We start from the raw sequence: 13,353 nt of genomic DNA on the forward strand, positions 1-13,353 counted from the left end.
ATTTTGAATGTGACCCTTTAGATTCTCTGAATGGTTCTATGTTGTTTCAATACTTTTGTGATTTTTTGCATCTGCCACATACAGTACAATGTTCCTTCTGACTTACGGCATTTCCAGCACATTATTGTACAATTTGTCTATTTTGGCAATTATTGATGGAGTTCTATACCAACTGTAAAATATTTTATACCAGCTTTCTCTGAAACCATAGCCTGGGGAAAATATTATAGATTTGTATCACAATTCTTCCCATTGTTGTATTGGGACTCTTCGAAGTTTTGCAATCAATTTACCATACATGTGTATTTGTTCTGTCTCTGTAATGTGTGTGTGTGTGTACATACATACATACATACATACATGTATACATGCATACATATACTATATATACACATACATACATGATCGTATAGGTGGTTTTGATTCTGTATAAGCATTTCAAATTCTGTCATTTTTCTTAATATCCCTTCTTTGTTTTGAGGTCAGATTTTATGCTTCCAATAATTTGCAGGTACATCAGCATGAAATGTTTTGGTCTTTATTAGATAGTTCTGTTTCTTTAAATCATTAATAGGATCTGAGTAGACCACATTTGTACATGTAATTATTATCTTCTTAATGTAATTATCTCCAATATGAAAATCATGTCACCAACTAAAACGAAGACACAAAGTACATTTGAGTTACATTGCCTGCATTAATGAAGTTCTTAACAGCCTCTCACGGGCTCTCTCTATTTGCCTCCTTTTTAAATAAATGTTCCTTTCTGTATGCTTTACAATAAAAGTCTATTTTTGGCTGGTTAAATGGCAACTTCTCTGGTATGAAATGTATTATTTTACCGTGCTATGGAGATGGCAGTGTGGCTACAGTGCTATTTGAACTGTCACCTCAATGGCAGTATAACGATAACCAATTGTACAATTTTAACATCATCAGCACACTTTTGCTTTAGTAACCCTTAGCAAGCTAAAGTTGGAGCTAACACACTTTATCTCCTCCAGAGCAAATCTTACCCATCCTAATCTGTCTGCCCTATACTTTGGGACAACCTATTTGCATAGCAAACAGGACATTTCTATGTGGCTTTGCCAACTTGAGAGTTATTTAGGATTGCATGTCCATCTTACTAATTAAATATAGAACATAATCTTGGAATAGAATGTAGACCAAGGAGTACGGCCTTGAAAAGCTTTTGACTTCTGTAATTGGCTTCCAAAGTTATATTATTGTGTCTTTGCTGGTGGTTCACCTTACCTGGGCCTAATAGCTAAGCAGGCTGGGGCCTGGTTAATGCTTGGGTGGGAGACTTCCAGAGAATATTCATGTTATTAGGTAGGGAAATAAGTTGAAAAAGCTTGCCAGAAGAAGGCCAACAGAAATAATTTCCTGTTGCACCCAAGAAACTTACATGCCACCAGAAGTGAAGTTTCACTTGTAGGAGATTTTAGCTTTATCTGTACCATTTTTTACACCATAGGACAGCAAATCTGCAATTTAATTCCTCTTGGTATAACTAATCTCAGGTGTGATGAACAAAGTTTGGGTGTTAATACAATACCAAAATAATAAACAAAGTCTACCAAATCTGAAGTTGTTTGAGTGATTCATATATATATATATATTATTTGCATTAATTTTTGTCATTTCTGTATTTACATAAATTGATTTTAGCATCAAAAATACAAATTTAATGAACATCCAGCCATTAATGGTCACTCCTTATCTCAACTGTTTTCTAACTAAGCTGTTATTGTTATTTTTCACTGTCATAATTTTATATTTTTTATTTCATAGTTAAAACAATATTGGAGATACATTGAATTATATTAATTTTATTGATATCTCTTTGTTCTTTATTTTGTAAAGCAGCATAAAGAACAAAGAGATTTCAATAAAATTAATATAGTGAATTTGTTAAGAATGGTTGAGAAAATAATTTTGTAATAAATAATGTAAAATATCACAATTTTGTCTTGCAACCAAGCTCATTTTCAGTAGCAAGTATTTTCACAAATCATGATCATTTATTTATTTACTTACCAATTCTATCCAGCTCTAACAGACTCTGTGCAGCTCACAATATATTACCATAAAAATCTAATACAAACCCAAAGAAATTGGGATCTGGTCACTATATACAGACACAGACAACATAACGAAGATATAGTATATACAACAGGGGCTGCATTCATCTCAACCCAAGACCTTGGAGATTAATAGGAGCACAATCTTGGAGAACAATCAGGTCTTCAAGGTTTTTTAGAATGCCAAAAGAGTGGAGGCTACATGGATGTCGGGTGAATCTTATTCCAAAAGGCAGTCACTGGTATGGCTTTTAAATCCTAATAGGTGACACTGTTTAATCAAAGGGACCTGGAGCATGCCAAGTCTGTTGGAAATACCATGCAGGCATAGATAATAGGGAATAGGCAATCTGTCAGGTGAAGAGACCCTATGCCATATAGGATTTTCTAATAGCCAGCACCTTGAACTATACCCGGAAGAATACTGCAACCAGTGCAACTCACACATCAGCAGTATCACATGGTTATCTCTTTCACTGCTCACCTCACTGCATTCTAGATGAGCTAAAGCTTCTTTTCAGGACAGCCTCATATGTACATAGGTTGCAGTAGCCAAACCTTGATGTGACTAGAGCACAACTGATCCTCTGAATGGACTTCCAATTCAAGAAGACATGCAAGTGGAAAGCCAAAAGGAGCTGTGCAAAGGCCGTCTTGACCACAGCTGCCTTGCGCTCTTCAAGTAGGAGATGTGACCCCAAGAAAACTCCCACACTACCAAAATGCTACCCCATCCAAGAGGATCGCCCAAAGTGATTATGTAACATAGAGCTGAAATGGGAGAAAATGGGAAAAAAGCAAAGAAAGAAGGCTGACAATTCTCTGAAACTACCAATTTTGTTCCCATTAGTTTTATTTATTTTTGAATAATTTTGCTGAATTTGCTAATTTCTTTTGGAAATTACATTGAAGGCCTTCTGGGGTGGAAGTAGTGGCGGGTTGAAGATGATACGGACCGGTACAAGCGTACCGGTGCCTGCCGGGAATATTGGGTACCATTCCGATATGGTAGCCTAGGGGGCCCACCCGCCCACCCTCGTTCCTTATCTGTATTTGAAGTAAACAGGCATTTGCATACGGCACCTGCGCGACGCTCTGCCAAGCAGCTGGAGCGTCATGGAGGTGTCGCAGTAGGTAAGGACGCATGCATTGCACACGTTCATGTGGTAGCTGCTGGGCCCCGTTGCACCATACTGGTTGCAACGGGATCTGGAACCCACCACTGGGTGAAAGTCAAACTAAACTTTTAAGATAGGTTTGTAGGACTTAGGAAAGTTATATTCCATTTGTTTCACTTAATTGCTATACAATATATCTTCTGATTTTCTATCATATATCTGTTTAGAGAACAGTTACAAAGAACTTCTCGCTCATATGGATTTGTTTTCTTGAAAATATACACAGGTTTGGAATTTTCAACTGTAACATCTAAAGCAGGGGTGTCCAATATGTGGTCCATGAACTGCCTGTGGCTCTGGAAAGTTAATAATGCAGCCACACAAAATAACAAAAATATGTTTTTTAAAAAATAAATGAAGGTTGTCATTTATATAATTTAATTATATATTTTATATGCAGCCCAAAACAATTCTTCTTCATACAATGTAGCCCAGGTAAGCCAAAAGGTTGGACAACTGTGCTCTAAAGAAAGAGGCTACATTTTTTCTGTGGAAAAGAAAAACATTTTTCTAATATTCATTGTCATCTTTTGGTGTTAATTTTCTGCATATGAAACTTTTTTTTTGCCCATACTCAACAGGCTGTCTTCTTGTATTAAGAAAAGCATCAATCAATTAATAGAACAGTGTTTCTCAACCTTGGCCACTTGAAGATGCCTGGACTTCAACTTCCAGAATTCCCCAGCCAGCATTCACTGGCTGGGCAATTCTGGGAGTTGAAGTCCAGACATCTTCAAGTTGCCAAGGTTGAGAAACACTGCAATAGAACCAAAGCTAACAATTAATGCTTGTCTCTGTTTTGCTGTAGATTTCTAATGCATATTAACTATCTTTACACACTAGTCTATATGCAGTTTCCAATTTTTCACACTCATGTTTCATATTTCATTTGTTTGTTTGTTTATCAATTAAATTTCTCAATTGGCCATCTCCCTCACAGAGGGGCTATATTACAATAAATATATAAAAACAACTCAGTTTTCAAGAACAAATGAAATCATTCCTATACATAATCATATTACTTAATCAGTACTGTCATTTAACAGGCAGCTAAATGTCTGAAAATGAATACCTAACATCAGTCCCATGAACATCAATCTCTTTGGGGTAATTCCCCCAAGGCACAACCATCTCTTTCGCTGTGTTTTCAGTCACTCCCCTAATCCCATAAGTATATAAAATGTAGCCTAAAATTAGTACAGAAACAACCCCAAGGCTTTCCCTGAATCCTAAGCAGAAACTAGCAATTAGAAGCTGCATGATGGAGCAGTTCCAAGGCAGTTCCAAGGGATGGAAATCAGTCAAATTTAAGCAGTCGAATGCGATAAACAATTTGCAATCCATGACTACCCATCCATGCAATTGGCCAAAAGATAAACAAAAGGTTCACCCATATTTCATTTGAAATATGATGACTTTCTTAGAATTTGAGGGTGCACAGATGTGTTTGATTCTCAAACATCTTTCTGATACTTTTTCCTTTGGTTGTTCTGATATTATACTGTAGAGCAGGGGTCTCAAACTCGTGTCGTCATGTGATATAACGTGACTTTTCCCCCCTTCGCTAAACTAAGGGTGGGGGTGGCCAGCACACGACACATCTGGCCTGTGTACCGCAAGTTTGACACTCCTGCTGCAGAGCATATAGGGATTCTAACAAAATGAATGATAACATACAAAGAAATATGCAACATTGGAAAGAGACAATACTTTGTATTACTATGTAGCTCTAGACATTTTGGTGACCCAGGCAAAGTGCCCCATATGGTTTGGCTCACCTTCCAATTTTGTGAGGAATTTTAAAAAGGCACCCTTTTTTTCTTTCTTTGACTTTTTGAGCCTTTAAGTGTATGATTTTCAATCACTTTTTTTCTTGTCTTGGACATATTCACACCATTTACAGTGAATCACAATAAGTAAATTTAATTATATCAGTACACATTGCTCTCATACGGCAACAATTCTGTGAAATTATATTTAACCCTTGAAAGGGTGTGTTGCTGCAAAGAATGCAGCATTGCCACTTTTCTTTGTACAACTTTCACAAGCTGATAATCACATGACTCATTCACTCAAGAATCTGCCTAGCAGACCTTCGCCTTGATTTAATAAAATTATCAACCTTCTGAGGCCCATAGCTGTAATAATTTCTTTTTTTGACTTGCAATATCTGGCTAGTGTACTGTTCATGATCGCAATATCAACCAAGTTTGTGAAAGTAAAAGTTCTAGAGCAACAAGAAAGATTTAACAGATTTTTTACACAAATTGTATGTTTCTGAAGTCTTTTCCATTTTGCCACCATCTAAAACTTGGCATCCTGACCAGCCTATATGCATCTTTTCCTAATATTAACATTTTTTTCAATAAAGAATCATAGACATATGTCCATAGCACCTTAAATTGCCAGCATTTAACACAGTAGAGAAATAAATGTAAACACAAATACTGTACCCTAATGGCTAACTCAATCTGATGTATTTACTGGTAAATGAACTCAGGTACCTAGGTGATATATTATAGTTCCATACTGAACTGTAAAGAAAGCCTTCTGGTTTGGTTCACAGAATTCATTAATCTATGAATTACCTGGTAACATTTTAGTCTGGCATGTATCAAGCTCAAGAAATCAGCTGAAAAAAGGACAGGAATGGGAGTGCTTTTTAACTGCCATAAAAATCCATCTGGAAAGGCTCACTTATAGCAGGAGTAATGGTCAACCATTATTCTCATGCATGAGTATATATCAGGGATAATTTTGTGGAGAAATTTCATTTGCTGTTTAATGCAATATATTATACTTACTATCAGTTAGAGTAGAATAGATAGTATAGAGTGCAAATCTGCAGCACTTCTTCAATTACTAAAGCAGCTGTGTTATCTTAGTTGTTGTTATCCTGGCTGCTTGAAAGCTAGTTCCACTAGATACCTCCATAGGATTCTGCTTTAACAATCCAAACCAAGCAGCTTTGCTTGCATGATCTGAAGCAGTTCCTCTGAAGGAGCCTTACACACCTGTAATAAATAAGGTGGAAAACTTAAGAGTAGGAAGGGACTCTTCATCTTTCATAATGAGGCAAAAGAAGAACAGGGAGGGGAGGAAAGAGCTTGCCTGGCTATTTTAGCTGAATATCACTTTAGGCCAGTCATTATGTTTCTGCTCAACTTATCAAACAAGATTCTTTTGAGAAGAAAAAGGGCAGTTCAGCTGCCTTAGAGAAAAGAAAGCACTGAAATAAAAATACAACACACACACACACACACATCTTCAAGTTGTGAGGGTCATGCATTCATATAAGAGCAAGTGCAGTGGTGAGTTGCAGGTGGTACGTTCCAGTACGGGCATACTGGAGCCTGCCCGGAGCACCGAATACCATTCTGGTACGGTGCTCTGTAGGACCTACCCACCTGCCCGAGGTCCTTACCTGTCTTTTAAGGCTTCCGCGCTTACCACTGAGCAATGCCATTGAATGTACTAATTCTTATTAAGTCAACCTCTAGAAAAAGGGAGCTTTTTGAGTGTTGATTAATAACAATAAATGTTTCTTTTTCCTCTTGGAAATTGCATTTTATGAACAGGAGGTTATGATGAGAATGTTTACTTTTGTTTTTGGCATTTGATCTCCTTTTCCTAAATTCTTGTTTGGTTTGGCAGGCAGGCAGAAATAAGCTTTGACTCGTTATGGTGTAATTGTTTAAGAGAAGTGGTCATTTAGCTTTCAAGGATGAAATAATTGTATTATTAATGTTTGAAGCAGAAAGTTTACCTTCTTGCGGAACTAGAGCCACAGCAGCAAAAAGGACCATAGGCAAAACAAGAAATGAAGATGGCCATTTAGCCAGTAAGCCCCATCTGTTTTATATATACATTGACATTGCATTAAGATGTCCAAAGGGCGGTCTTCAATTGTACTTCCACAAACATCACCTTGGCAGAGCTAACGTGAGATCACATTGCTAGCATACAATGGATACTATAAATATAAGTTGTTCTATCTGGGAGAACTCGGGTGGAGGGAAGGACTGAGGCAAGCCAGATCTCTTAATGCTAACAGTTTATTGCTAACAGGTTGCCAACGTGGCATTTCACTATGCACGTATCTCAGATAATGGTAACACTGAGACCCTGCTTGACAGCTCTTTATATATGCCGGCTGTTAAGCAGAAACCAATCAGAACCGAGTATGGTACTCCCTAGTGGACCCAGGAAACTGCCATACACAACATAAGTCATCCTTTGTAAGTTCAGAGTTACTGTAACAAATAAACTGGGCAAGATTTGAGAGCAAGGGCTTTCCACACCTTCAAATCAGTGTCATCACATTTGGGGCAGTGGTTTCTGGAAGGAATCATGCGGGAATCTTTTAAATTTGGGTGAAATATTTGACTCCCAAATATTTGATTCAAAATAGTTGAATAAAATATCACACTGAGAGCACAGTGGCTGCTGAGATAATGTGGAGGGAATGCCAAGTTAGAAAACTGCTTGCAGAAGACTGGTTGTGTCCACAGGAATTAAGGAAGGCACCAGAGGGGCTGTAACTGGATCTCACCAAAGAGATGCTGTTGGGAAAACACCTGAGGAACCTCTGAGGAAATCAGGGCTCATGCAATGTTACCTCATGACATTAATCTTGACCCCTTGCTTGCAGCAATTATTAAAGAGAAGGTGAGAGAATCAGGATGTTTTTGTTTCTTTGTACCATAAAGCAGAGATGATGATGATCATGATCATGATGATGATCATGATTTTGCTTGTCTTCCCCTCCTCCGCCTTCTGTCACTATGGCCTCCATTGACAATCTGGCAGAACATTTTGGATTTGAAGAGAATTGAACAAAGAAAAACATGCATTTGTATAGTACTCTACAAGATTGTGTTGATATGCTTTAGGCTACTTGAGAGTTTTGACAAAACAGGAATGACAACATTATTAGCAAGCAAGGGCAGCATGAACTGTTCTAGTTGTCATAAATTCTCCTGTGAGTAGACTTTGGGAAAGGTAAACAATACAGTATAAAAGTCTGAAACTAGAGAAAAGTAATCCTTTAAGAAGAAAATTACTAACAGATATGGGCCAAAAGGAAAGAACATGCATTGTCACATTGGGAGTAGTGTCACTGCAGCTCCTTTTCTTTTTCAAATTATGCAAGAGAACTCTGAATGGTGATGTAATAAATCCTCTAACGCATTTCATAACTTGTGCTCTAGCAGAAATTTGCAACTAGGAACATTTCATTTTCATGTCTCTTATCATGTATCATGCAATGATTATACTATTCTTTTTAAAAAGCAGTAAGATTTTCCACTAAGATATCAGATTGTGGATCTGTATCTGGCTTTCTCATCAGGTCAGAAACCAGGGAAGACTATGGGAATTTGTGTATATACATTTATAATTATAATTGGTTCATATTGGTTCATAGTTTTACGTTCTGAGGAACACAGACTGAGGAGACCGGTTAAACGTTAACAGAACCTTTATTGAACACTGTGTGATGTTAGGACCCTCATGGGTGTGGCATGATTCTCTAATATAGGAATGGACCCTGGTTTGGAAACAAATGTTATTCCTGAGCCGTGCATGCTACTTTATGAGTTCACAAAGCACAGTTGACAGTTGACAGTCTTTTGCATGTGTGTTCCTGCGATTCATTTTTAGACGATTATGGACAACACACAAAATAGATGAATGGTGGGTTGAAAGAGAGAGAGAGGATGAGACCAGAAACAATTGGCAAACAATATTTTAAATGAAGCATAAGGAAGACTGAGCACTGCCCTTTCCTGGAGCTCAAACAGCATGTTGTGGTTCTTGTTCTTTTTGCAATGAATGGAGTCAAAACTTCTATGAGTGGACAGAGATCATTAGCCTTCAATTTTCCAACAGCAAAGTAACCGTTAGAGGGAGTTGAATATTTTTCTATCTTTCCAGAATGGTTGAAACAACATTGTGCAGGGACTCCCATTTCTTTACCAAGATTTATGATGCATCATCAGATCTCGTTCCAGTAGTAGACTAGACCATTAAATAAACTCCACAAGGGGTATCTACAACTTTTATTGAGATTGTCTATAATAATAAAATTTTGCAAATCTGATTTTGCTGTACTTCCTTCTCCTTCAGTGTACTTCCTTCCTTCAATGAATTAAGGAAGTATCTGTTTGAGTTGTTTCTGAATGTTAACTGGACATTCTGGACTTTTTAAAAAATGCCTTGTTGCCTTAGCAATACAATCTGCACATCTCAACAAGGTCATTTTCCTTATTCTCTACTTCAAGTTACCGGTACATCAGTTTCTACCATAAGGATTGAACCAGCCTGTCTGGCGAGGGACCAGCATTGGGAGGTTTCATGGGAGTCCCTTTTTTCTCTGAGGACTTGGGTGACAGGCATTCCCTGTGACCATCCCCTACTTTGGAACTGACTACACTTGAAGTCTGTAAAGCTCCTTGCTCTTCAGTTTTTAGAAGAGCTTTTAAAGACATCTTTATTTCACTAGGCCTCTAACCCTTGATAAGATTTATTGGTGTCTTTCTTGGGGGTAATGTTTATTTTTAGTGTGGGCTTTTTAAAGGTAATTTTGATGTATTTTATTGTTGCATTTATTAACCTTTTGTAGTCCACCAAGATTCTTTTGAGTTGATCAAACCTTAAATCCTATAAAATAAGGGAAGGAGGGAGGGGGCTACATAGATTCAAGCAATATTTTCCTTCTAAGTTTCTAAAAAATCAATATATCCCCAATATTTGATGTGGAAACATTTGTAATAATTGCCTTCCTATGAACCTGCCAAACTAATCAATCTCTTCACTGATAATGAAAGAGCTTAAAATTGGTTGTTTATGCAGCAGAGTCCTGAACCTTGAATGGTTTGGGAGCCAACAATTATACTCTCAACCAGTCTAGGGCAGACCTTTTAAAGGGACAAAAACGAGTTGGGACAATCACACAAACATGGCAAACTCTGCTTTAATTCCCATATACAACTTTCACTGGAGCCATATAAGAACCCAGAATAAAGAAAGAGGTGATACTCTTGGTTGTGCCTCTTATATGGACTATCTTGCAGGCTTAACATCAGTAAGCATCAATAGACTTTTGAGAGAATATTATGGGTACTCTCACCAAGTAACCGTCATGTAACTACATCCCAGATAGCATTTGTTAATGGTTTCATTTTAGTGTTGAGGGAAGCATTCAAGTGGTGTTCAGTGGCAATTCATATTGACTGCATTGCAATAGGTCGTACACTAGATTATCTAGACATAACTGATTGTAACAAAATGACTGTTAGTTTAGGAAAGTATTAGCAAATGAAATATGTGAGAAGGCTTCCCTGGCCATAGCTGCTATCTTTTCTTCTAGCAAGAGCTGTGAGTTGAGGGAGATAATGGCTCACCAGTTTTAAAAGGGAAAGCATGAGCATCTCTGGCACTATAAAAAATTATGAAGTCATAGCCACTTGGTCTTTTCAGGCTTTAATTTAAATTTGTTCTTCCTCCTTCAGATATCAACAGACTCTAGTCACAGCATACTGATGATATCTGCCCAGTGTTGACTGATGACCATACAGATATTAAACAGAAACAAAGAGACTGTCAAGCCCTGATGCACCTCTAAAACCACAGGGTTTAAACTGGACTTCTCCATACCTGACAACTGTGGCAGGAATGATATGTAGAAAAGGAAAGAGATACACCACAACATTGAGCCACCAAACTCATGGCCAACCCATAAAACAATCATGACAAACTATCAAAAGTCACCAAGAGATGAAGAAGAAAAAAGATAGTCACACCACCCCCAGCGCAGCTTTGCTGTGTCATCAAGTGATTATCAAACATCACCCAGCTCCAGAGGGAGTGTACTTCCTTCTCATTTAAAATAGGCAGAACCAGCCCTCTTTCTAGGATGAATTTGCTCATGACTCTAATTACCTACAAAGGGGGGGTATCTTGCAAGGCCTTTACCAACTAGGAGAGACAAAGATCCCATAAACAAGTGACCAGAATCTGTAAGTATGTCCCTTTCAGTTAGTTTTGGATTCCTGATAAATGACTGGACAAGTCTCTGCAGTTTTCTTGACAAGGTATTTCAGAAGTGGTTTGATTTCCCTTTTTCTACGGTTGAGAATGACTAGCCCAAGGTCACCCAGTTGGTTTTGTGCCTAAGGCAGGACTAGAACTCACCGTTATCCCTGTTTCTAGCCTGGTATCTTAACCACTACACCAGACTGGCTTCCCAGGAACATCCTATCCACTTCTTAAAGAGTCACAAAATGAAACATAAGGTAACAGGATTAAACTATTCTTGGCCAGTTCGACAGCATCTGTCCAGTCAAGGTCTGCATTAGGGTGGATCTGAGCAACTTTATATACCAGGCTCCCAGGATATTTCTAACAGTAGCTGTAGATATTCTTGTGATGCCTCCCACCCCAACAAGAAACAGGCCACTTTAAGCAGGACCTCCAATTGGCTAACTGCAAATGCAAGAATAATTGCATTTGCAGGTAGCCAATTGGAAGTCCTGTGCTAATACTGCCTTAGGCACAATAATTGCTGTTGCCAAGTATAACCCCTAATATCAGTTAATGCACATGCTCAGTTGAGTTTGCACTTCACTTTTTTCAAGCAATAGGAATCATTTCCCAAATCTTCTAAAACAAACAAACAAACCCAGAGAGCTCCCAATGATTGATAAATATATAAAATTAAAAATAATCCAAGTCAAGGCTCTCATCATACAGCCATTCCAGGCAGAGACTAAGGCTTCAGGTGACCTGCCTAGTTGAACTGCCAAACAAATCACTGGGAAAAAATCTCAAGTTCCCCCTGATATCCATCCAGGTCCATTACCCACCTGGAGTAGACCGATGGGATCAGTCCTACCTCCATAAAGGGGTGGGCAGGGGGAACAGAGCACACCCAGCAAGGTGAAAGGACTGAAGGTAATATTCTATACCTTCAGATCAAGTCACTCTGTCTTGAAATAAAAAAACAGGTCTAGTGTGTGATCACTTGTGAATGTTGGCCCTTAATAACTTGATCAGGTCAATGGTTGCTATTGCAGTATTGAATGCCAACCTTATCTTAAACATCTAACTATGCATATGCAGTCCATAGACCTCCTTTCTCTGGTATATATCAACAGTGTCCTGTGGGTTAATAGCTAAAAAAGAATCTCTGACTGCGAAATAAAGAATTCTAACAGTTAGAAATAACAAAATATCTTCTAGATATATTTGAGAGGCCCTTAGGCAGAATATTGAAGAGTTACTACTATCTGATTAAAGTTCTAACTCAAACTCAATTTCAAAACATCTCAAAACTGCTGGATTTTAAAATTTAGAAATGTTACATATTTTGCACTGAAGCCACCTTCTAGAGCAGTAAATACATCTTTTAAACTTTTTTCATAGAATGTGTTAAGAACTAAGTAATTCAAGCATTCTTGCAAAACTTCGCAACACTTAGTTTGCTTCAACTTTCATTCTGATTCACAATACTTATTTTCCTGCGCAATCTAGCAGTCAGCTATGGCAATGTGTGCATGTGCAAATATGTGGGAGGCAAACTCTGAATTCTAAATTCAATGAGATCTGCTGCTAAATAAATGTCTTGAAGAAATTTAGTAACAAAAACAAACAGGGTTGCACCCTGTAAAGAAAACAGCTGTGTTCTCCCCAGAGCAGGATGAGACTGAATGGATCTTTTCAGTGTGCTTTGAAATAAGAATAATCTTGCTTGTTAGTATTTATTCCCTCTATTTATAACCTTGTATCTTAATATAAGGAGAACTTTAGACATGTGTTTAGGATTGCCTTGTCAATTTTTCCCAAGTGTAGGTGCAAAATGATGATGATGATGATGATGATGATGATGGGGGGTGATGGGGTAGCCTCACTTCTAGGCTTTGAATTCAGCCAAAGCATATAATTCTACAACGTGCTTTTCTCGAGAACAAGAGATGCGATAAAACAGATCAGAGAAGGGAACGGATTGATTTCTGGCGTCGTCATGAATTGCCAATGGACACCAGCGTGCGCTTTCCATCAAGGACCAGACTAGTTCATTGAACGTGGGC

This window comes from Thamnophis elegans, chromosome 9, assembly GCF_009769535.1.
Source record: "Thamnophis elegans isolate rThaEle1 chromosome 9, rThaEle1.pri, whole genome shotgun sequence".
Classification (NCBI taxonomy): Eukaryota; Metazoa; Chordata; class Lepidosauria; order Squamata; family Colubridae; genus Thamnophis; species Thamnophis elegans.